At 50.9% G+C, this 25,201-nt stretch overlaps 1 pseudogene; it reads left to right on the top strand.

The window, feature by feature from the left end:
- The first annotated feature begins 6,494 nt into the window (after positions 1–6,494).
- LOC130157684 (hydrocephalus-inducing protein homolog) overlaps positions 6,495–25,201 on the top strand; it is a 67,137-nt pseudogene continuing 48,430 nt past the window's right edge.

Here is a 25,201-nt window from a genome sequence, read left to right as displayed (position 1 = left end):
CCAGCAGGGACCGGGGGCGAGGGGAAGTGTTTTAGGGACGGACCGTGGGGGCCGGAGGGAGGGATTTGAGGGACGGACGCCGAGGAAGGCCTCATCCCTGCAGCGATGGCTCAGGCCCAGGGCAGGGCTCTTCTCTGGGTGCCACGGGGTCGATTGCAAAGGACCAGGCCGCCCCACGCAGGGAGCAGGTGCGTGCCGGGGTGCCAGGGGCCCTGCCTGGCTGTTCCCAGCCCAGCCCCGGCTGGGGCCAGCCCTGCGCTGCAGCCCTGGGGCCGAGGCGCAAGGAGCCGGGCATTGCTGAGGGTGCTGCACCCTGCCAGGCCCCGCCGCCGGCTGCCGGCTGCCCTGGGCTGCCCCTCGCTCTCCCCAGCTCTGCCTGCTGCCAGCGCCGGGGGCACCGCCACGGGGCTTGCCCCCTGCCCACAGCTGCCCTGACCCACAGCTGCAGCTGTACGTGGTGCCCACATCGCACAGCTGGGGCGGGGGTGGCAGGTCTCTCTGGTGGCAGCCTGGGACTGGGGGCAAAGCCAAGCCCATCCCTCGCTTGTGATCTTTGTCCCCAGGGAGAGCCAGTGCAGACGTGTGCTGCGCTGGGGAGTGTCCCGCGGGGAGGTGACGGCCGACTGCAGAGCAGCCCTGAGACCCGCGCGACAGCAACGGCAGCTGGTGGCCGCAGAGCAGCCCAGGGGAGCTGGTTCCCTCGACGGGCCCCAAAGCAGCCTTCCTCAGCCCCTGCTTTTGGTGACGTGTGGAGCAGCGCAGGGATGTCTCTCAGGCTTCCAGGCCTGAGGAGGCTTTCCTCCTCAGGGGCACTGTCAGAAATCCTGCTCCCAGGATTAAAGCACCCCTCCCCCCATGGATCCGAGGCTGTGTGTCCAGCCCCCTGGAGCTGGGTACAGGTGCCCTGAGCGGTCTCTCAGGGAGGATGGGGCCACCTGCCTGGTGGCTCTGACACAGAAATGATGAGCTGAAGCCCTGTGGTGGTGGAGGGCTGGCTCAAAGCCTCCGAGTGCCTCAGCCTCTCTGCCCAGGAGCGTTTATCTCAGGCCCTTTTCCAGGGTGTGAAGACGCATGGCGGTGTTGTCCTGGTGCCTCCATCTTGTTCTCTCTTGAAGGTTGTGATACTTGAGGTCAGGGAGCACCTGAAAGCCCTGGCGGAGATCTCCAGGGACTTTGTGTTCCATTTTGTGTTGCCTTAGGGCTACAGTGTGCTGGGGTTTGGTGGCAACAAGGTTATGGTATGCCAGAGGTCAAGCGAGTTAGTGTCAAAGTGTGTTATTGTTATGGACAGAATCTGTGTTTGTTGGCCCTGTGTTCCTGGGGTTATGGCATTTTTATCTTATCTTGTGATCTGTGTGGTGGGTTTTTTTGTGGAGAGTGCCTTTTTCAGCTTTTTTTTCCTTTGTACAGTACGGATGGGTGCCTTTGGTTTGTGTACGAAGTTTCTTCTGGTGGTTTTTCTGCTGTGCTGGTGGATGGTGGTGTTTTTTCTGTCTTGAAACCATCGTTAGTGGTCTAATAGATCTCCTGCAGGTCAGGCAGTGTCACTTCTGGCGTGGTCTGACTCATTTCTGGTGAGCTGGTGGGTAGGTGTGGAGGACTTGTGGTCCCTCCATGGGGAATGACTGCTAGAGGACTAACAGGCAGATCTGTGGAGGGGTGAGAGGACCGCTGGCCCATAAGTAGTGACTGTCAGAGGACTAAGTGTACTTGAATTTACGTGGGCTTCCAAATTCATGGTTACCTGTCCTGCCTTGTGGAAGAGCCATGGGAAGTCACCAGCCACACGGAAGGACAAGGGGGTTCCCAGGGGTACGTGGTTTCTTGGGTTTTGCTTTTGAGTAAGAAAGTCTTATCTCTACATCAGTGCAACTGTGGACAGTCAATTTTGCTGACTTTGGAAATTAGGGAGCAGCACTTTTGTGCTGTGCCTCACATGGCTGCCAGGGCAGGGTGAGAAACAGCAAGAGAATTCCTGCCTGGCACCTTCTCCAGGGGAGCAGTGCTGCACTTGTCAAGGTGAGCCCTGGTTCTGCACGAGTGCAGAAGGTTTTGGTCAATGTTCTCACCACAGAAAGCAGGGAGCAGCACTTTAGTGCTGACTCACATGGCTGCCCGGGCAGGGTGAGAAGCAGCAAGAGAATTCCTTTCTGGCATGTTCTCCAGGGGGGCAGGGCTGCACTTTCCCAAGATGATTTTTATTGGCTCTTAACGACTGCAACTCTGAAGGGTCAATGTTCTCACCACAGAAAGCAGGGCGCAGCACTTTTCTGCTGTGCCTCACATGGCTGCCCGGGCAGGGTGAGAAGCAGCAAGAGAATTCCTGCCTGACACCTTCTCCAGGGGAGCAGCGCTGCACTTTGCTGAGGTGAGCTCTGGTTCTGCATGAGTGCAAAATGCTTGGGTCAAATTTCTTACCACTGAAAGCGGGGAGCAGAACTTTTGTGCTGTGCCTCACATGGCTGCCAGGGCAGGGTGAGAAGAGCAAGAGAATTCCTGCCTGGCACCTTCTCCAGGGGAGCTGTGCTGCACTTTCCCAAGATATATTTTTTCTTTTGGCTCTGCATGAGTGCAAAAACTTTGGGTCCATTTTCTCATCACAGAAAGCAGGGAGAAGAACTTTTGTGCTGTTCCTCACATGGCTGCAAGTGCAGGGTAGAGAACAGCAAGAGAATTTTTTCCTGGTACCTTCTTTATGGGAGGAGTGCTGTACTTTCCCAAGGTGATTTTTTGGGCTTTTAACCATTGCAACTCTGAAGGATCAATTTTATCACCACAGAAAGCAGAGATCAGAACTTTTGTGCTGTGCCTCACATGGCTGCCAGGGCAGGGTGAGAAGCAGCAAGAGAATTCCTGCCTGGCATCTTCTCCAGGTAAGCAGCGCTGCGCTTTAAGGTGATTATTTTTTTTCTGTGCATGATTGCCAATGAAAAGAGGTCAGTTTTCTTACCACAGGAAGCAGGGAGCAGAACTTTTGTGCTGTGCCTCACATGGCTGCCAGGGCAGGGCGAGAAGCAGCAAGAGAATTCCTGCCTGGCACCTTCTCCAGGGGGACAGTGCTGCACTTTCCCAAGATATATTTTTTTCTTTTGGCTCTACAGGAGTGCAAAAACTTTGGTTCCATTTTCTCACCACAGAAAGCAGGGAGCAGAACTTTTGTGCTGTGCCTCGCATGGCTGCCAGGGCAGGGTGAGAACAGCAAGAAAATTTTGTCCTGGTACCTTCTTTATGGGAGGAGTGCTGCACTTTCCCAAGGTGCCTTTTTTGGGCTCTTAACAGTTGCAGCTTTGAAGGGTCAGTTTTGCTCACCACAGGAAGCAGGGAGCAGAACTTTTGTGCTGTGCCTCACATGGCTGCCAGGGCAGGGTGAGAAGCAGCAAAAGAATTCTTTCCCGGCACCTTCTCCAGGGGGGAACAGTGCTGCACTTATGTCAAGGGCAGCTTTGGTTCTGCATGAGTGCAAAATTTTTGGGTCAATTTTATCACCACGCAAAGCAGGGAGCAGAACTTTAGTGCTGTGCCTCACATGGCTGCCAGGGCAGGGTGAGAAGCAGCAAGAGAATTCCTGCCTGGCACCTTCTCCAGGGGGACAGTGCAGCACTTTGCCAAGGTGACTCTTTGGGGCTCTGCATGATTGCCAATGTAAAGGCGTCCAATTTCTCACCACAGAGAGAAGGGTGCCGAACTTTTCTGCTGTGCCTGACGTGGCTGCAAGGACATGGTGAGAAGATCCCAGGTAGGAATTCTCTTGCTGTTTCCCACCGTGCCCTGGCAGCCATGAGAGGAACAGCACAAAAGTTCTGCTCCATGCATTCTGTTCTGAGAAATTTGACCTCTCATACTTGGAATCATTCACAGAACAAAAAAATCACCTTGGGAAAGCGCAGCGCTGCTCCCCTGGAGAAGATGCTAGGAAGGAATTGTTTTGCTGTTTCTCACCGTGCCCTGGCAGCCATGTGAGGTACAGCACAAAAGTTCTGCTCCCTGCTTTCTGTGGTGAGAAAACAGACCCCTCACATTTGAAATCATGCAGAGCCAAAAAACCTCACCTTGGCAAAGTGCAGCGCTGCTCCCCTGGAGAAGGTGCCAGGCAGGAATTCTCTTGCTGCTTCTCACCCTGCCCTGGCAGCCATGTGAGGCACAGCACAAAAGCAGAGCAGTACATAGTAGTAGGTACTGGAGTAAAGGGAGCGTGGGGGAGGGGGCTGGAGCTTGGCACCCCTGCTCTGGCACATGTGGGTTTCCTGAGACACGTCAGGAATTGTACCCCAGCCCTGGGTATATTTCCTCATTGCTTTTCTGAGGTGATGGTAGCTGTTGTGTCCTGGCGCAGCTGGTTCCCCTGCCCAGGGTTGGGGCGTTCATGCTCTGAACCCACAGTCGAGGTGCCCGAGCCGTCTGTGCCCTGAGCCTGGAGCAGAGGGGCAGTTGCAGTCTGTCCTTAATTTCTGGGGGGGGTGAAGGGCTCTCTGAGGTGGGGAAGATGGAGCTCCGCGTGCAGCAGCCAGGGGTGGTGGCTGGAGGTGGGCTGTGTTGCGGTTGCTGTTTTGTCCTGCCCCCGCAGGAGAATGTGGCTGCTTTCTTAGTTCTGCTGCTTTCCTCCTAATGCAGGAGGCTGGTCCCTGCAGGCTCCAGGGAAGTGGGGCTGTGGAAGTGCCTAACTCTGGGGCTAGAGGGTAGGGGAAGCTGCTGGACTGGTATGGGGGCATGCAGACTGGAAGCCCTCTGGAAATAACTGGTGTGGGCATGATGAGCAGGATTAGTTTCAAGTGAAGTGAAATTACAGTTAGAAAATTGAAACAAATAATCCAGTTACTCTCAAGACCCAGTAATAAAGCACTGATACCCAGATTAGTGTTGTATCATCCCCATTAGATTTCTCTCTTAACGAATAGTTATTTCTGGCTTTCAATCTGAGCTCCAGCTGCAGCATGCCCTTGTGTCCGTAGGACCGTGCTGTTCTTTCATGTTCCCGGCAAGGACAAAAGGAAATGGCAACCCTGTTGTTCCCTGAAACTATGAAGGGCCTGGTACCGTGAACATGCGCAATGCTGTAGCTGTTTTGGGAGTAATGAGCTGAAAGTATTGCCTCGTTTGCAGGATGTGGGTCAAACTTGAGGGGAAGGGAATGGTGGTCTTTGCATAGAATGGTGTCTAGCTGTGTACAGCAAGTCCACATGAAGAAAAATGATGTGGAACAGGAGGAAGCAGGAGGGGGTAGGATCTGTGATTTTTTACTTATTGTCAGGATGTAAAATAATTTTAGGGTAGAGCTGGGTTTGAGGCCACTGGTCTTTCAAGTCCCAGAAAAAAAAAGAGGCGGGGACATCCATCTGTTCCTTGGTCCAGTTAGCCAGAAAGGGAGGGGAAACGATTTCTCGTCCAAAGTAGTGCTTAGTAAATGCTGTACATACTCACCTTTGACTTTTGTCGGTGCTTGAGACCCACTTTCTGGGGGTGTTTTCTTTCCCTTTCTTGCACACCCACTTTTTGAGAGACAGATGGGGAGGTTGTCAGCAGGCTGGTGATAGAAGAAGGATGGCCCATGGACCTGTCAAGCCATGCTGCCTGCAGGATAAGGATGCTTGAGAGGAACTGCCATTAGGATAGCCTGAAGTGGCCAAGCTGTCACATCTGTTGTATTTCTATTTGAGCTAATTGCTCATGCGACTTTAATGGTTTCATGCTTTTATTTCTGCTGCTACAGCTTTTCATGCCTGTAGGGAGCCTAGAGTTTGGGTGTTAGTAAGTGAAAAAAATAAGGCCCTCATTCTCCATGGAGAAAGGCTCTTGGGCATGGTAATTTCATGCCTGGAAGGAGTCATATTTGCTGGATAAGTTTTGTAACCTAACCAAATTAGCTTTGAGAAACCATAGTTGTTAATCAGAGTGTTGAACTCTATGGTCCCTTAGTTAAAAACATCACCAACCTCCTTGCACAAAGGATGGGCGTTTGGTTTGCAAAGTAGGAGAGCAGTCTGATTTTGATGCTTGGGGCAGCAGCGATCCCTGGGTTTAAGGTTGTTCATAATAGTCTGAGCACTTAGTAGGGTCAGGCACAAAGTCACATCGGGTCAGCTGTTTTTGCAAAATGAAGCAGTGAAGTGACATTGTTCCCACCAAAAAACTTTTAAAGAGTAATAAAGGACAGTTTGGGTATTAATAGAGATTTGGATAATAATTCCAGCAAATAGTTCCAAAATACATGGAAGAGGGGGAGAAGATGAGAAGTGGCCGCAGTCTTTGATGTGTGTTTGTGGCTTGTGGGACTGCGCCCACAGCAAAAGGCTGTTTTGGAGTGTTTGTTCTGGGCTTTTACTTCTATCAGTCTTAACTCTGCCACTGAAATATGGTCTAGTTATGAAACAGGGTGGGGATGCCGGCTGCTCTCCAGTTATGAAGGAGCCACAGCCCGGAGACACAGCTGTCTCCTTTGGGTCTGCCATGGAAGGGGATGCTGGGTTTTCCAAGTCCCGTTGCTGTTCCTTGCAGGTCAACTGAGGCATGGCCACTGGAAAGCCCCGCTGGTTCACGGGGTCCTCCAGGATGGCTGGTAGATTCCCGAGCCAAGTGGTAGTGCCTCGTAAGCCGAAGCTAGCCAGAGGGACAGAGAAGCCTGCAACTGTAAGTACCTGCTGCGGCCAGGTAGGAGCTGTGTAAGGCTGGAAACTGCCCCCGCGTCCTTCCTCTACCTGCCCCTCCTGTTGTCTGGCAGCACTGTGAAGCTGGACACCACCTCCCCGTCTCTCTGCTGCCATGCTTCTGTCGGAGGTGGTGACCATGGTGCGGTAGGGGATGGACTGTGTGCTGCTTCAGGGGAAGTCCAGAGTTGTGTCTGGATGTGCCACTGGAGCCATTTAAATGAACGTACCGGGCATTGCACCGGAATAGCTGAAGCGTGAGCGTGTGCTTCTCTCCGCCCCCTTTGTGTGGGCAGTAACGTTTTGTCACCTCGGGATGCTTGCCAGCGCTGCTCTGACCATACCTGCCCTCCAGGCAGCTGGGCACGTGGTGGGCTGCTCAAACTCTGCCTGAAGGTTTCGAGAGGTATGGCTGGTCCCAGATGGAACAGGTTCCAAAACAGTTGTTCTGTCCCGTATCCCGTGTGGAGCACAGATCCAGCGCTGCAGACAGCAGCGGAGTCAGGGCAATTCCTCCTCCCCATCCTCAGACAGCCCTTTGCTGACCAGAGCTCACTTGGCTGAAGATGACCTGGTGCTGAAGCTCTGTCGAGGAGATACCTTTGCATACTTCTGTGGAGGGGTCTCGGAGGCCCAAACAGAGAAAACAAGTGCTAATTCAAAAGAGATAACTAAAACTTGGAGCCATTCCTCTCCACCTCAGTCTTGGCACAACACTGATTTTCTGCTTTCCTGACTCACCCAGCAGTGACATCTCCACATGTGTGGTGGTTGTGAGCGTTGTGCAAGGGTGGAGTTAAGGGATTTCTGGTAACTCCTCCCAACCTTTTTCAAAGGTCACTGGCTCACTCCGGCCAAACTGGAAAGGAAACAAATGCCCGAAGAGCAAAACCCCCAACATGTCACATCAAATCACGAAGGAGAAGCTAACGGGACAAAGCTACTTGTTTGGAGCATGTGTATTGCGCTCTCTATCATTAATTTACTAATGGTAAATATTTCAACAGGTAGTTATGGGACTTCCAGGACTATCCTAGCGGCTATGATCACAAATTATTCATCGGTGGCTCTTGAAGAAGAAAAGCCTTTCTGAATAAAGGCAGTTCTGTAGCTCTTGCTGGTGTTTTGCATTTCAGCTGACTCCCTCTGCCCTCCTGAAGGAGATGTCTCTTACCACCAAGCAGAGGCTGGCCAGCACTCGGGAGATGCGGCGACCCCAGATTATCCAGATTCTAGACATGAGCGAAGCCTCCCATCGTAAGGTAGCCTTTTCTTGCCCTTTTCCTTGCTGTTTGATGTGACGTTTGAAGAGAGCGCGTGCTTGTGACAGGCTTGCCTCCAGCTTATCTAAATGCCTTGGTGACTAAGTCCTGTTGTTGTTTCAGACTGCTGCTGGTGTGGAGTTCCTTCTGCTGGGGGAAAGGTAAAACATTTTTCCCCAGTGAGATGTTGAAGTCCTGACCTGCGCTAAGCCCATATAAACAACCTCTGTTGAAGTTGGTGGCTTTTGCTGGAGATGAGCTACTGCGGCTAAAGCATGATACTGGGGGAAGGCTGGGGCGGGCCACAAGGATGCAAGCTTGCAATTTCCCACCTTCCTGCTGAAATAGCCAGCCCTTGGTTTGGTGTAGTCTCTGTCGAACACTTGGGGTCATAGGATGCCCTCAGTGGTGGCAGCGTTGGCCTTTGAGGGCTGAGGGCCTACGGTAACTACTCAAGGTGTAGCTAAAGCAATTGCATGAATGCTTTGGGTTGGAACAACGAGTGGGACCCGTACAGGGTGTTAGATTTTTCAGGCTGCCAGGTACACAGGGGAATGGCCCTGGGCAGAGGGGAGTGGGTGTGCTTTATCTGGATCAATGTTTAATTACACGTGTGTTTAAAGCTGCTTTTCTTACAGATCTGCTTAGTATAACACACGTTCCAAAGGGGCAGATGACTGAGGTAGGCTGTTGAGTGGAAAACTGCCAGCGAGAGACCTGTAGCAAATTGGTTAAGGATTGCCCTAGACAGCGCGTGAGGTTGGGAACGCCTCGGACGAGCGCACACAGAACTGGCCGTGTGCTGTGGCCGCTGGCTTCAGCACGACCCTGACTCCTGTGGAGAAGCAGGAGACGTGCCTGTGTCTTGTGAGTGTGAAGAGTTCAGCTGGAAGGGGGGAGGCAGAGCAGGGAGGAGTTTTCTCAAAGTAACGCCTCGGCGCTGTAAGCATTTGCTGTTTCTGTATGTTTTCAGACCTGCTTCTGTAGTGGTATTAAAGAAAATGGCAATAATAGAATATAATGAAGCATCCATTTAAAGCTCGTGGGAAAAGGAGATGCCAAGTCCAGCTTTACTCAGATTGCCCAGTGATGCTGGGAAAGTACCTGGAACTTACCACCTCATCTGTCGCTTTCTTAACGGCGGTGTTCCTTTCTGGCCTGTCTTCTCTTCTTCCTGGTTTCTGGGCTGTGTGTCAAAAAAGAGATTTGAGGATGTGTTGGGCTCGGTCTCTGTGTCTCAATGTAAAGATGATCCCCAAATTGTTTCCCATGGGGTCTCCTGTAAATTCTTGGCTTTCCCTTGCTCCACGAGTGCTTACAGCTCTTGCAGTGAGTGCTCTGGAGCTGTGTGACCGTGTTAGCCCAGGGCTCTGCCGGAGGTAAGTGCTGCCTTGCCTGTTGGAGAAGGAGACCTGGAGAAACACCTGCCAAAAGAGCTGCTCGCTTGAGCCTGCTCTAGTGTGGCCCAGAAACTTTTGATCTGCTCAGAACACAGGTGGGTGAGCTTCTGTTCCCCTAGCGTGAGCTGGGCAGGCGTACTCACCAAGGGACTGTCCTTCGCTGGAGGCCAGTGTTGTATTCTCTCACCGATGAGTCTTTCTCCCCGCGGCTGAAACTCTCTGCTCTCTTTTGCATCTCCAGTTCTCGGCAGTTGCCCTGGAACAGAGCTTGTTCCGGCCTTTCCCATCAGAGGTGGTATTTCAGAGCTACGTCCCCGATGAGGTCTATGAAGTGCCACTGATTCTGAGGAACGTGGACAAGGTAAGTGCTGGGATGTGGAAGTTTAACCCTGTGCTGGAACTGGAGAGCAGTGTCATCCGTGCGGTGCACAGCACAGCCAGTCGCCTGCTGCAGCACAGCGCATCCAGAATAAAACGTCTCACCGCCTTTATTTTGCAAGACGGTGGAAATCTTGCCATGCTGAGGTTTCTCCCCCTGGTTTTGGCTGTGTGTTGGTGGTACCTAGCTGAAAGGAGCTTTTCTGGTCAGCACCTTTCCCCGTGGAAGCCCTGCACGGGTGGGAATGTTGGGGGCTGTACAGTTCTTCCCTGCCCTCGTGCTTTCCCTCGAGTGTGCACCGCGTCCTGGTGGCTCCGTGGTTAATCTCAGTTTCCACAGGGCACCTCTGCCTCTGGGTGAGCTGCACAGAGAGCTGAACGGGCTGTCAGAGCTCGGGGTGGGGTCTTCTCCACTTTATGCTGGAGTAAGTTATAATTAGTGGTAACAGCGCTTCAGGAAAGGTGTTTTGAAACAGCAGTGGAAGCAGGCGGATTTAGCAGCAGCAGCGGGAGGCCTTTAGGTGCCCCTTCAGGCTCCTGCTAAGCTTAATTGGGTTCTGCTCAGGTTTTCCTGAGACAACGTGATGCTCTGCTTCCCCTTTGGAGAGCCACGGCCTGTTTGGAGTAAAGTGCCCTCAAAGGTCTCCACCTTTACTTGAAAAAAACGATCATTTTGAGACTTCCCAAGAAAGTTGAGAATGGAAAAGTTGAAAAATGTCAGCAGTTTTGTTCCATTGTCAGGAGGGAAATTGGGACCTTTTGAACTTCAGCTGGGGAAACGTTTGCTGGAATGAGGCATGTGCCAAGGGCAAGCTGGTGGGAAAAGGCAGGAGGGAGGAAAGGAGCTGAGCTTGGTGTTCTCTCCCTGCGCACTTTCATACACGCAGGGGTTTCTCTTGATACATAGCAGTAAGTGCACGGGCAGTAGAGACAGGTCAGAAAGAGGGGTGTAATTAAGGATACTCTTCTGTAATGAAGAGGAAGGGGTATGCGTGAGGGCAGGGTGGGATGGGAAGATGGAAGTGTGCACAAGAGACGGTGAATTCGCCTCCTTTCCAAATTTCCCTGTTGGGGAGGGCAAACAGGTGGACAACAAAAAAAAGCTGTCGAGGCATATTGCAGGTGGAAGAACAGCAAGTCCAAGTATCTCCTGAGATAACAGGTTGTGACAGGGATATGGGTGAAAATGGAAGACCCTTTGGCAAGGAAGGATGCGGGTGTGCTCCCTCAGTTATTCCGGGAGAGTACTGCACCATTCCTGGTCTGGCATTTAACTTGGGAACATTGATAAGATGCAGCATGTGTGCCTGCACCCGGGGGATGCCACTGGTGTGATCTGCGCTGAATTTTGGGCAGTCTTTGCTGTAGGTATCCTCGTCCCTGATTAAAATGTGCCTCAGTCCTCACTTTCTCTCTTCCTACTCTGTGCTTCATTCCCACTGAGTCTTTGGCTTCACCTGCTCCATTATCCATGCAGCACTTCAAAATGTTTATCTTTGCCAAGTACCAGCCAACAGGCAAACAGTTAATTTGCTCTATTCATGCTTCCTCAAGTGGAAAAGATCATCTGCATTAACATTTCTGCCATTCCCAGTAAATGATAATAAACTTGTACTGTGTAAAGCTGCACCTTGGGATTTACGTGCCCTGTGAAGGGGGAGGCAATGTGTGAACTGTGGTTTTTTTCCCAAAACAATGTCGTTTTGAAGCTAGTTAGAGCTCAACCACTGGAGAGCATGGGTGTAAAAGTAAGATAAGCTCCAGGAAAATCTTTGGTATGTTTTAAATACAGAAAGACAGAGAGGATAATCCTGCGAGGGTGTTATATTCTAAATTGGTTGGCTTTTGGCGATGTCCTGGAGAAAAGCAACGTTGTGCTCCGTCTCAAGTTTTTCGTGCCAGTTTCCCACATTCCTCTGAATCATACTGAGTTACACTGCATGGTAGCCTGAAGTTGTCTGCCCCATAAAAATCCAGCTGACAGCAAAATATGTTCCGCATAGAGGCTCTGTAATCATGCAACTACAGAAGTGCTGTACTATATACTTCCTGCTCTTACCTGTGTTGTAAAAATTGCTTTTCTATTTTCAGGCTGTTCCTCAGCACCCTCAGATGTTCTGGGTGGCTTTTGCTGAAGGTCTGAGCCACACGTGCTCCCCTTCTAAGGGACATGGTGACCAAAATGCTTGTCTGCACTGTGAAGTTGGCTCCTGGAACTCGCCGCCCCAGGACATTGCTGGGTTCCAAGGGCGTTTGGAGAGTTCAGGACTGCCTTGGCCACGGGTTACCAGGCTCGGGTGGGTGGCGCAGAGTGAGCCTCCATTTTTTCCAAGCCTCATGTGGGGTTGTTGTTGATCCGTGAAGCTGCCCACCAGTCCAAATCACCTGCTTCAGACTTTGAGATTTGGCGCTCAGGGGTTGCTCTCTATGTGCTAGGAAAATGCCTGTGTGCTGTCTGTGTGCTGGTGGTGCCCCAGAGGGCAGAACCGTGCAGCAGGGTGCCTGCAGGGACTGCTGGGGGTGGGCAGGGGTCCCCAGGGATCTGGCTTGCCCGCGCTGGCAGCTGCCTGGCTACAGTCACAGGCAGCAGGAGCCTCCGGAGAGCAGAGGTTGGCTTTTAATAATGAAACCACCACCAGGCAGTGCCAGTCATGTATCTCGGGGCAGAAAATGCCTTTGAGGCCCCTAGTTGATAGGCACAGCCTGGGGGGTCGCCTGGCTTTCCATCACTTGGCCAGGTTGCTGGCTCTCATCCTCTGCATCAGCCTTTCCTTGTAGCATATTGTGCTTCTCCCTTGCTTCTTTCCCAGCCATCTCTCTGTTTCTGGGGTTGTCTCTTTGTCTTCCTGTGTTTCCTCCTTTTGCTCTTCATTTGCTGCTTTTATTCCCAGTAAGGCCACAGTATCTGTGGTCCCCTCTTGCTGGTCTGCCTACATGACTGTAGCACCGCAGCTTGACTGCCCCGCTCAAACCCAGCACGTTAAAGTGAATTTCTTCCTTCCGCCAGGATTAACACGTACTGTTTGGCGTTCAGATAATACATGCCCCTTCTAGGGGCATGTCTGCCTGGATGTGTACGGGCAGAAGCCAGCAGATTCTCTGGGCTTATTGAATACACGGGTGACTTGATTCAGATATTATACCGCCGTGCTGCTGGTGTCTTCCCTGCTTGGCCCTTCCTTCCTTGCCCTGCTGCCTCTGGCCTCGAGCTGTTTTGCCCAGGCAGAAGGGATTAATGTTCACTCTTATGTGTTACGTGCATGTACCTCCAGAGCTAAAAGTGCTTTGTGAAGGTGGTATCACCAGGCCTCTTCTCCTCCTGTTTCCACAAGCTGCAAGATCATACTTTCCTCTCTTTTCTGCAGGTTCCTGGGCTGGTGAAGGTCATCTTGGAGAGCTCACCTTATTTCAAGCTGATCAGCCACCATGCTGTGTGCCGCAAGGTACTGCCTGGCATGCTTGCGACTTTCCGCATCGTTTTCTCCCCTGATGAGAACAAGGTGAGACTGGAGGTCCCGAGAGGTGTGTGCCTTCAGTGGGAGGTGAACCTGCGGGGCTGGGTTCAGAACAGGGCATCTGCTGTGGGTTTTGAGGCACTGTCCTGGTTTCGGTGGCATTGCACTGGATCTGCAGCTGGGGGAAACTTTTCCTGTGGTGAAGATGATGCTGTCATAGGCTGGAGGCTCTTCTATGCTTCAGACTGTGATTATCCTTCGGTGCTGGAACGTTTAATGCCATGTCTGTTGGCTTCAGGGATAAGAGTGCACTGTGTGGTGGGGTGGCCTCTCATGGTGTTGGTTTCTAGTATCTGACTATTGCTGCATAATTACGGGTTTGCTCTGATAATTATAAATACAAAAGCCTGTTTGCATAAATACAAACCTGTTGTTTGGAGGACCCAAAGCTGAGCCTGATCAGAGTGAGGACCACCACCTTTGAAAACTGGAGTTGCTTCTTGAATGCATGTCGTGTTGGCCGCAGTAGTGAGACGGCGGAACGTTCTGTCTGAAGCCGGCACTTTTCTTGCACACCGGTCATAGCCCATGCCGTGCTGCGAGGTTTGCTCTAGGCTGTGGTCAGGCAGCCTGCAGCTGGTCACATCCTGGCTGGCAGCACCATGCGATGCCACCGCAGCAGGGACTGACGAGCTGTGCGTTCCCTCCCTGTGCTTTCCTGGGCGTTTTCAGGGGAAGGCGCACGTGGGACAGTAGGGAAATGGCAGGGAGGGGTGCTGGTAAGGTGTTTAGCCATCGCACCTCTCTACTCGATGTTAGGGGCTTAATTATGATGGAAAACGCTAGGGGAATGGCTAGATCCAGAGAGCTTTCCCCTTTCCCGTCTGGCAACCAGTTCCCTGCCTCACCCTGGGCTGGAGCGAAGGTGATGCTTTTTCATACCCTCTGTGTTCCAGCCTTGCCGCTGTGCTGCCCCTGAGGATACTTGCCCACCTGTGCTCCAGCTGTGATTCTAGGGGAGAAGATGCGCTGTGCTCGTGGCAGGGAGCCAGCCTGGCCCAGACACGCTGAGCTCCAGATGTCTTTAACCAGCAGGAGGCTGGTGTGCTGCAGAGGACTGAGGCATCTGGAGCGCACACAGGAGTGAAGGGGCAGGTAGCATCTGCAGGCAGAGTGTTAGCCTGGAGCCTTTGGGCAGTCACGCTGGTGTGGCTGTGCCTGCGTGCATGGGGCTGTGGTTGCTGTGTCAGCTGGCACCTATTCCCTGCCCCGTGTGCCATGCTTTTGCTCGGAGGTTGGAACATCGGTGCTGTGGCCCTGGCAAGTCTGGCACTGTGCCGTGATGTGAAGGGGCGGCGGTGTTACCTGGAGGCTTGCTAACGCAAAAGGGTTTGGTACCTGGCATGGAAGGGAGGAAGCCCTGCAGGGGAACACAGACAGACAGGCTGACTCTTTACACCAGCACTCTGCTGCCTCTTGGCACAGTTCTTTGCGTGACTTTGTGGGTGATGCAAGGTGAGGGGGTCGCTCTGAGCCAGCTGGTGTTTCTGTGCCAGGCCAGAGGTGCAGGCTCTCTTTGGGCACAGCTGTTCTCTCATCTTCTGTTTGCTGCTTAGATGTAGTTGAACACCCTGTCCTATCCTCAAACAGCATGGCTGTAGCAAACTAGAGAGGAAATGCCCTGTGGTGCCTGGCTCCCCATGCTTGTGAAATGATCTGTTGCTTTGCGGAGGGACTGAGAAATTGTTTTACGTCATTCGTATGGAAGGTTAAAATGATGTTGGCTTAGGGCAGTTCTCCATACTGCCCAAGTGACATAAGAGCTTAATCTCACCGAGGTAGGCTTTGCAGGGGACACTGCTTCCTTTAAAATGTGATTGACTAGTATTCATGAGCATTCATTTTTGGGATGGAAGTAAATCGGTTCCCATGAAGGGCAAAGAGCTGCTCTTCAACTACAGAGAAGCAGCAGAGCAACACATGAACATCACCCCAAATAGAAGTAGGGTGAGGTAACTCCCAGGAACACTCATGTCCAGTACTTTGTCCCTTGTCTTGCCCTTGAACTGGTGAGTGTGTGGCATTAGGGAGCTGTGCCAGCGAGGTCCTCTGCACAGCTTGAGCGACACCCTGGCGGTTTCTGCCGACCTGGGTTTTGTGCTCCTTGCAGGGCATTGGGAGAGGGATGTGGGCTGCTTGGTGAGGAGCACATGGGGACTCTACAGCAGAACCAGAATGTTGTATAAATCGAACTTTTTGTCTCGTACTTGATGGAGTGTGAGTCAGGAAAGTGCCGGAGTGCTGTCGCTCAGCTAGAAATGCATCAGTAGCATGGTCAGGATGTGCAGAGCACCTTGAAAAGCCCTTAGCCAAGAGGCAGGCTTTGGGAGATGGTTCTGTAAAGCCACCTGTGTTGGGCTTGCAGTTGCTTGCCTGCAGAGTATCTGTGTGTTAGTTGTGGAAGGCTCAGGAGTGCTGCCTTTGAATAACTCCTACATCTCTGATACTGCATGATCCACAGGGACTGTGGGTAACCCAGTGAAGTGGGGTCTGGGTCTTCCTGATGAGGAGCCGGTTTGTGTCATTCTCTTGCTTTGAATCTGTTCTTCCCTGGAGTAAGTCTGACTTCAGTGAAGTCACTCCTGATTGAAAGGAGTAAAATTGTGCCTCAGCCCTAAGTAATAGGGCCATGTGAGTTGTTAGTGGCTGAAATGCCACGTAGCCCTTTCTTGGAAAATGAGCAGTTTCCTACTGTCTCGCAGTCATTTGGGAATGTGCCACGTGGTCAGACTGTCAGAAAAGGAATAGCTGATGCGCCTCTTGGTTTATTGGCACTCGTGTTATAAATGAACTGCTAATTTTTCTGCTGGGCAACATTTCCAGTTTGTTACTCTTGCTGCTTCTGATTTGCACGTTTCTGTTTTATGGCTCCATTGTACAGCGTGGGTGTTCTCGTGCCAGCCCCTGTTCCCGTGTGTTCTTGCGTTATGGTCTGACGGCCTCTGCTGAACTGGAAACCATTGTGGCACTGACCGGCAGATAAACAACAGACAGAAATACTTCCATTTGTGCGTCCTTCAGGCTTATTAGTAGTTTATTGTAAAGGAAGAAGGAAGCAAGAAGCACATAAAAACATAGCAGAGCTTATTCTGTGTTGTCCTCTTGCTCTTTTCACTGTAGCAGTGCACTGTTTTCAGGCAGTGCAAGTTCAGTCTGTGAGGTTTGTGAAATTCATTGCTGATGCTCAGTGGAGACTGAATTAATGCACATTGATTACTCTGAAATATGACAGGACGGTGAGTTATTGCATGACTGAAATGAAGTCCTTTAAAATTCAGCCCAGCCCTGCTAGATGTTTTGTTGTGCACAGAAGCTATTCCAAGAATACTTTTAAGATGACTCTTGTGAGGAGGAAAGGGGCAGAAGACCAAGGCAAATGGCGCGGCGCCACAGGAACCTGAAGCCAAGTGACTCATTTCAAAGACTCCTGCGAACCGGCGGCTGAGGGGGGCAGGCGCAGGGGCACCCCCTCTGCTGCGAACGGATCTTCATCCTCTGGTCTCTCCTCTGTTGTCACGGCCCTTATTTTCCAGCCTTTTTTTATATCAGGGTTTCAGCAGGAGCTTTCCCTGCTTGGCTTGCTGTGTTACCTCATGCTACAAGGATCTTTTCTTTGCAAGTTGGCTGCTGCAAGGAATTCAGTGAAGCATTTGGGATAGGTTATGCAGGGAAACTGACATCTGAGTTTGGGGTTCTGGGCAGTTAGGCTTGATATTGCTGCGACAGTAATTACTGTTAGCCTGAGTTTACAAAGAGCCTGAAACAACACCCAAGACGAGCAGCTGCTTCAGTCTCAGTGGGTGCCAGTTCAGACGCCAGTGGTGATACCTGGAAGGCCAGAGCTTGTAATTTACTGCTTGTCACAGGGGAGCACGAGAAGGGGAGCCATCGTACAACTGTCTGTATCTTCCGTGAAACTGAGAGGGGAGTTGTATGCAGGATGAAGTCGTATTTTCATGAAAACCTATAGCCTGAAGCTGTGTCTAAGCACAGCAAACTTTAAAGCATAGATGGGATGCAACCCCTCTGTCATCCAGGCACGTTTATTTAGAAACCTGGTCTTAAACAGTCTGCTAAGGGTTTGCAGTTGCGAAGCAGAACAACATTTTGAACTGGTCTCAACTGTGCCCCTAGGCTGCAAGCAAGTGCGTAGCAGGGTTAGTGCCCTGGTAACACGAGGCAGTGCTGAAGTAGAGACTTTGCAACCTGTTGCCCCCAAGGGAGGGCAATTCGGCTTTCAAAAGCTTAAGGGACCATGGGTTCACAGTGGCACAAACAGCCAGCTTCTGCCTAGCACCCCTCTTGCCTTGGGTTTCCCCCTGTTTGGGCTGGCGCTGCATTCAGCCTGGTGCAAGGTCCCACGTTGGTGGGGTGGTAGAGCGTGGCTGAAGGGTCAGCCCGCTCTGAAGTGCTGAGTCAAGCCTTGCACGGGATGCCATGTCCCACGGTGTCCCTGGAGAGGGGGCTTGGAGCATAATGTGCATCTGCATGAATGGCGAGAGGCATCTTTCTCTCTCAAGGTCGTGGTTGTCTCTGTGAAACCAAATCCTTGTTGCTTTAGCCTTGCCCTCAGGTCCCTGGAGAAATCCCTTGTGCATTGCTGTGCAGGTGGTCCCAGCGCCCCTCACCAGCAACGGAGCTGGGAAGGCTGCCTGTGCTTGCTTTTGGGGGGGGATTTATTTCTTGGGCTCTTAATTGCATTGCTGTTGATCCATTTGCTCCTTAGCAATGACAACACCTTGACAATTACTTCCTTTTACTTGCTCCAAGTAGCTCCAGTTGTTGAAGTTCCTTTTTTCTTTATCCTCCTGCTGATCTGAACTTGCATCCTCCTCTGCCTACCTGGCACCTGGAAGAGGGAGCTAAGTAAATATGGCATGCCAAGACTTAATAAGGCAGGTAGCTTTCAATTGGCTTTGCAATGCCTTTGTTACAGTAGTGTGGCCAAAAGAACAACAACAACAAAAGCAAATAACATTCTTCATTTGCTAATGAGTTTCTGAGGATCGAAACAGTGCAGGACGTGAAGTAGCCAGATAATAGGTGCTTTAAATTCATATGGGCTGCCCATAGCTTTTATTTTAGAGGGCTTAGGCTGCAAGATTGAGTACAAAATTGCTAACTCAGAACGACTTGCTGAAGATGAAACGCTTTCCTGAAATGCGGTATTAAATCATGCAGGTTGCTTGCTGCAGTTCCCTTCCTAGTATTTTACCTTCCAAATAGGAAAAGCAAAAGCCCTTCTGCAGTTTCTAGGGTGAATATTTGAGATGTCTAGAAAAGGAGATTATTCTTTTTGTCTTGGATGGGGCAGCATCTGTATTGACAAGCTTAAACCCCAGCTGAGCAGGTGGTAGGCGAGGTGCTGGGTGGTGGGTGAGGCGCTGGCTGTCAGCGCTTGCGTTAGAGCAATAGGTGCGTGTCTGTGCCTGGGCTGGCTGCCTTAGGGCCCTTCCAGGAGGGGATGGGGACAGGAGCAGGAAATCCCAGCTGTGGGGGAGTCTGGATCGGTTCTGCTGAAGGGAGTTTGCTGCTGTATGCAATTCCTAAATCATTAAAATCCTAAAGCGCTTGCTGCTTCAACAGTGATAAAAATATCAAATTAATTAAAAGCACTGAGGAAAAAATCAGGGCAGCCAGTGAGTGACGAGAAGCAGAGTTTTTATCAGCTCATCCATAAGAGCGCTGCTGGGGGTAATGGCTCCTGGCCCTATGGCAGCAGATTTACCACTGATTTCAGTGGGGGCAAGGTGATAGTTCCAGCGCAGCGATGCCACGCCATACATCTGGAGACTGCTCTGCTCATCTCTACAGTAACATGATTTTGGTAATTTGATTTGCCTTCCTGCTGCTAAACGCCAGACAGCCGGGGCGCGGGGGGGATTGCCTGGCTCTGTTCTGCAGAAGGCAGTGGCTGGGACTGCACAGCCGGCTTTGCTCTGGTGGGGTGTCTGAGTGTCCCCCGTGTGCAGCTCCCGATGCCGCCTGCCTGGGGTGGGTGTGCTAACCAGGCACGCCGTCACTTACTCCTCTAGAACAGACCTTACAGAGGGGTGTGATTACGGCATCAGCCAGGGCTGTCTCCTGTGCCCCCTGAGGCTGGGTGAGATGTAAAGGGAAACGGAGTTCAGACACAGGAAGAACTAACACCCTTTAATTCTAGCGCAGAGGTGGCATAGGCTGCTGAGGGCAGGGGTGGAACTGTTAGCACTTCTAGGTACTTGTGAAACCTCTCGCAAAAACAGTTTGGGTCTGGAGCTGAGCCAGCTCTGGTGTGGGGAGATGGATCAGGTGGCTTTTGAAGGGTGCGTGTCCCCAGCCTTGGCCCTATAACGCTGTGAGAAGGGGCAGGAAATACAGCCGTACCCTGCACTGCCCTGACGCTGCCGCAATTACCGTGTCCAGCTTGTGAAGTATTTCACCGAAGACTGACCATTGACTATGCATGTGGTGAAGTCCTTTTGAAAGTGTACCTGAGCATCCCCTGCCAAGCTTCAACGAGGTCGCCGCGTTGCTGGCACTGGAGTTAGTGCTGTGGCACAGCTGGGTTCTCAGTGGTGCTTCCAACAGTCTGCAGTGGCGATCGAAGCAGGTTGCGTTAGTGCTGTGATCCCTTGCATGAAGAGACTGTTCTGGTGTCTCAGAATCAAAGCATCAGATAATTGTGGTGCTGCCAGCTTGCTGCAAAAGCAGGTGAATCAATGGGGTTGTTTCTCCTTTGCAAGTTAACGACCCTGTGCAAGTCATGCTACTGGAATGAAAGCTCATGAAGGTAAAAAGTACTGTTGCGTTACTGAATGATACTGCTACAGCCATAGAAAACAGCAGTTTTCCTTCTGCCGTGGGGAAAGTACTAAAAGCATTGTGCTGAGATTGTTTCTTTCCCCGCAGGATTATTTCCACGAGCTCATCTGCATCACAGAAAGGGGAGAAGTTTGTTGTGCCTCTCCGAGCTATAGGTGCCCGAGCTATCCTGGACTTCCCCGACCAGGTGAACTTCTCAGCCTGTCCAGTCAAGTACAGCACCCAGAAAACACTGCTGGTTCGCAACATCGGTAACGGGGCGGCCCGCTACTGCATCAGCCCTCAGAGGTAGGGAGCTCATCTCTTTTTGTGCAAAACACTGTTGTGTGATAATACAGTTGGTAAACAGCGACAAAAAGGAGCCAGAGCGTGTGAGCTGCTGTACTGCTGCCGTGGCTGGAAATGGGCAGGGCACGTGGGGTTTGCTGTTGATTATAGTGTTTGAAGCATGGCGCAGCCTCTGCTAAAACTCTGCAAGCTGCAGAGTGGAGTTTTATAGTGCAACGGTGTCTTCAGTGCACAGTCGTGCAAGACTGATTCTGTTAGATTGAACGAGCAAATGTAGGAAGGCAGCTGGACTGCCCTCGGGCTGTGTAAGATCCTGCGTGGCAGACGACAGCTCTAGGAGCTCAGTTCCTGAGGACCAAAGGCAGTGTTAAGAAATGGGCAAGCTCTGAGCTGGTGGAAGAGACATTTAAGAATTTATCATCAGCTTTACCAGCAGTTTGTCTATAGTAGCAAGTGCAATCAGAGATGATAGATCAAAGCAACTGGTATTGAGACCCTGACAAAAACCCTGTGGGGTCCAGAACCTGGTTTTCCAGTAGGTTTGATCTGGTCCCTGGGATCCACTGTTCTTCATTAGAATGAGCTCTTAAGTGGAGATGAGCTGGCAGCGGCTTCAAACCTGCACTTTAGCCCCAAAGCAGAATGCCGATGGGCGCACAGGCAAAAGGTGCAGCAAATGCCTGGTGCGTGGGTTGGGAGCCTTTTCTAGAGCTTTGTCTCTCTCAGATCTCCTGGAAAGTGCTCTAGCATGCTGTAGTAGCTACCAGCAACCCCCTTGATCTTCAGTACCTTCTGAAATGGTTGTGTGGCCCTATTGGCCAAATATACCCATTCCCTGGGAGGCCACAAGCACGTGGCATTTCGGCAGTCTCCTGGTCAAGCGCCTGATGTGTGCTGTGTTGTGGACAGCCTGTACTGTTCCTCTTGGTCTGAGAAGACAGTCACTGGTTTTCCAGTTTGCTGAACTGGAGAGGGTAATGCGTTTTGGAAACTGCACCTGCAAGGAAACCACTTCAGCTGGCTGGTAGTTAGCTCCGTGTTGCTTGGTCCCAGAGGTTTTGGTGTAGGAGCTGAGGTCCAGAATGCAGCAAAGACGTGCCATCTGCCTTAGTGCACCTGAGTTGCTTCGGTTTCTTCCCCAGGAAAACAGGGGTCAAGAGAAGGCTCTTTGCTCTTTCTCCTGGGAAATGCGAAGGTCCAAGAGGCTTCTACCAAAGCCTGGCAAGGCTGTTGAAGCAGGCTTCCAGGATGCTGTTCAAGCAGGCTGCTTCTTTTCACTGTGGAAATACGTAGGCAGGAACTTGTAAATCCCTGTACAGCTTCCCTCTGGGATTTCCAGATCTACTTGTCACCACCAAAACAAGTACCCAGTCGTGTGTAGCATCTCTTGGCAATGTCCTTGCCAACTGTTCTATCGCGTGATACGGCGTACGTTGAATCCTGCTTGATATGGATTTTATGCTGAACTTCACCAATTGAATGTTTCAGTCCTGACTTGCAACAAAGGGATGGGAAGCGTTACGAAAGCTTTATTTCAAACTACACAAGAAAGTACAATTCTGAATAACTGGATTGCGTGTGCGCAGAGATCAAAAGCTGGTAAGATTTCCCATGTCAGCCAAAGGCATCAGTCATCTCTTCCATTTCGTTATGAACTTTTGAAAGCCAGTCTGAAATTTCAAACTGATGATCTTTGAATATAAGCAGCGTTTTATTCTAATTAGGTCGCCCCCACTTTCATTCAGATTTCTTTTTTAAGTACTCTGAGGTTCCTGTCTTTCTGCTCTTTTATTTTTTTTTGCTTTAAGTGTTCAGCGAAATGTCATAATGAATTCCTCATTGGGAACTTTCTTAAAGGTTGAGTTCCTCTAATGCCTGTGTGTCTACCATCTGCCTATATATATGCACAGATGTATAGGAAATAATATGAGAAATTTGGGGAACACGTGAAATGGAATTGGGCTGCTGGAGAAGATAAAATCCTAGAATAACTTTGGAAGAGACCTCTGGAGATCATGTGAGCAAACACAGTGCTCAAAGCAAGACCAGTGTCAAAGTTTGATCAGGTGTGCACTCAACACGAAAAGTAAGACCAAGTGATACCAGCCTTCGTCTTTCCTTCTCAAGGCTGTGCAAAGCCATTTATCCCAGCATCTCCCTGTATGTGCTGTGCTCCAGCCCCTAAGCTCCTCTTCTGTAGAAAGGCTTTCGTGCCCACCAGCCTGCACTGCCAGGGATTCTTCCATCCCAAATACAGGTTTTTGCATTTTCCATCCCTCGGCTGCATGCGGTTCTGCTGTGTCCCCTGAATAGCAGCCCAGCCCTCCAGTATCTCGACTGTACTCCCCCAAGCTTGTATCCTCCACTCAAAATCCGAGTGCTCCCCACTCTTGACCAGGTCACCACGTCCCCTTGCAGCCTGGGAGCAGAACAACCACGTTCTCCCTGTGCGATGAGGCCATGGTGTGCCAGGAGTGGTTTCTCCAGCCAGTGCCGGGGACTGCGCTGGGTGACAGTGGGTTCCCTGCTGCTTGTGCTGTGAGAAGTTGCTCAGGTGCCTGCCCCGAGGTCCCAGGTGAGCTCAGTGGCTCCAGCAGCCCCAGCAGAAAAGAACTGGCCTCCCAGCTGGCATGACAAGTTGGCTGGAGAGTCTCACCAATACACTGCTCCACAGGCGAGTAGGTCATTAGCTGTTAATTGTCTTTGAACAACTCTACTTACAGAGGCTTTCGCGGGAGAGACCGTTTTCCTCCTCATGTCAGGGGATTAATTTCCCTGCGTTAGAGGCTGTGACCAAGGCTGCATCATTATTAACGACAGGGGAAGTTTTTAGTTTAATGTCATTGCATTCTTTTGAATGACTCCCGTAATGATTGTTCAGCATCACAAACACTTAAACCTGTGCTTTGGACATTAATGCGTGATGTTTCCTGTCCTGGAGAGCTTAATGTGTAGATACGAGACGCAGTATTTAAGAGTTATGGCATAGGTGGTAGGAGTGCCAGCCTTACAGACTTACATTCAGGACTGTTTTAGTCTCTTCCTATTTAGTGGAGAACTGAAGCAGCTTTAGTGTGTGCTTAACTTTTGCTGAGTACGGATGTAGTGTTGTGTTAAAGCCAACATCAATATCACGTAATAGTTTTGTGTGCCGCTATGTGTAAGCATGCGTGCACGTGAGAGGGGGAGGAGGCTTAGTGGAGTAGAAGGGAATGAGAGATCAAAGTTTGCGGACCATCAGCTGGCCTCTGTGTCCTTCATTCTCTCTCTGCACAACTGAGACTTCTTAGTTGCTGCAACTTCTGTCTTCTGGCCTGGGCGAATTCAGGCTCTTGCCCCTTTGCAAGGCAGCTGCAGGCGCCACAGTTTCCTAGTCCAATGCGCCGCTCGTATCACTTCTCTCTGCCTCCTTTCTCAAAATTCCCTTGGCATCAAGTGTAACCTACCAGCTTTCACCTTCAGTGCATTTTTCAGCCCATCTCCAATGCTAACCTTTCCTCTCGGTCAGTACTGCGAGCTCTGCTCTTGCAGCGGGTCACTTCATAAGGACATTCCTTGCCTCTTACAACTTTATCTAAGGACTTGTATGGTGTATTTTACTCCACGGCAGAGCTCTCAAATGAATCCACGGGGCCAGTTCAGCATCCTTCTGCTGTTGCTTGTTCAGAACTCTCCCTTGCCGTGGTATCTACCAGAAAACATGGACACGTTTTGACTCCTCTTTCGTAAAGGGTGTGTGTGTGTGTGTGTGTGGGAACCCTGACACCAAAGCACTCCCCATTATGCAGCTTGGCTCTGTGCCTGTCCTCCCCCTGCATGCCCATACCCAGCTGTTCACTGCATAGTGTAGTAATAAAAAAAAATAACAATAGTATAAATATAAAAAGTCTTTTCCTGCCGTTCTCATTGTTAAGGCTGGTTAGTGAGTTTCTTCTCCACGGCATTCACGGAGATAAATGTCATTCCAGTACATTTCAGTTGAAAATGGTGCCTGGAAGCAGATCTCAGTGCAGCACTGCCTTTTCCTGACGTTACACTGTGCTGTGCTGTGCTATGGGTTAGAGAGGATCTGTCTGAGAAGGTCCATTTAGGAATGTCCCATTAAGCTCTGGAAGCTCAGGAAATGATCCTACATGGCACAGTGCCAGGAGCCGCCTTGCATCCCTCCCTGCAGTACCCATTATACTACATGGAGGTGTGGGGCTGGAGAGTTACCATGGGATGTACAGGGATGTGACAACAGAGCCTACGTGCAGGGAAAGAGGGAAAGAGAGAGCTTGTGAGATGCTGGCTCTGTGCAGGATTTTTTCAGTATGGAGATGGAGTCTTGGATGCTTTGACCTAACAGACTGTGTTTACTGGAGTGGTTACAGTGCTCGACTTTGGCTTTTATACCATTACCAAAAAATTACGTATGCCAAGATTAAGTGATCTTTGGGGTTTTTTTCCTGCGATAGGTCTTAGTTGACAGAGGGGGCAATTCAATCACCAGTAATTTTACTGTCGGTCTTGGGGTTGGAGGCAGCTTTTAATGAAATCAATTCTCACAAACTCAGATGATTTTATAATGCAAATTAAGGCACCAGAGGAGTAAAGGGGTTTTGGCTGTAGAAGAGAAACATACCATGGGACGAAGTATGTTGCAGCCTCGTTGCACGCTGCACTGACTAAACGTATGGTTCCAGGAGGAAAGGCAGCGCGGTAGTCGGGAAAGCCTGAGCCACAGAACTGTCAGCGTTGTTCACTTGTCAGTTGGTTGCTAAATTGTCAGGAGTATTTTGCCCGTGGTATCCTCATGGGATTTAACTTTTGCCCAGCTTGGGGAGCTGATGCCTGGTGAAAGCAAGCAAGATGTAAACGCCAAGGCAGATCACAATGAAATTGCTTACTAATCTGGTGTTGTTCCCTTTCTG

This window comes from Falco biarmicus, chromosome 12 (assembly GCF_023638135.1).
Source record: "Falco biarmicus isolate bFalBia1 chromosome 12, bFalBia1.pri, whole genome shotgun sequence".
NCBI classification, from domain to species: domain Eukaryota; kingdom Metazoa; phylum Chordata; class Aves; order Falconiformes; family Falconidae; genus Falco; species Falco biarmicus.
Note: the sequence above shows the minus strand (reverse complement) of the source record. Positions and strands in the feature narration are given on the sequence as shown.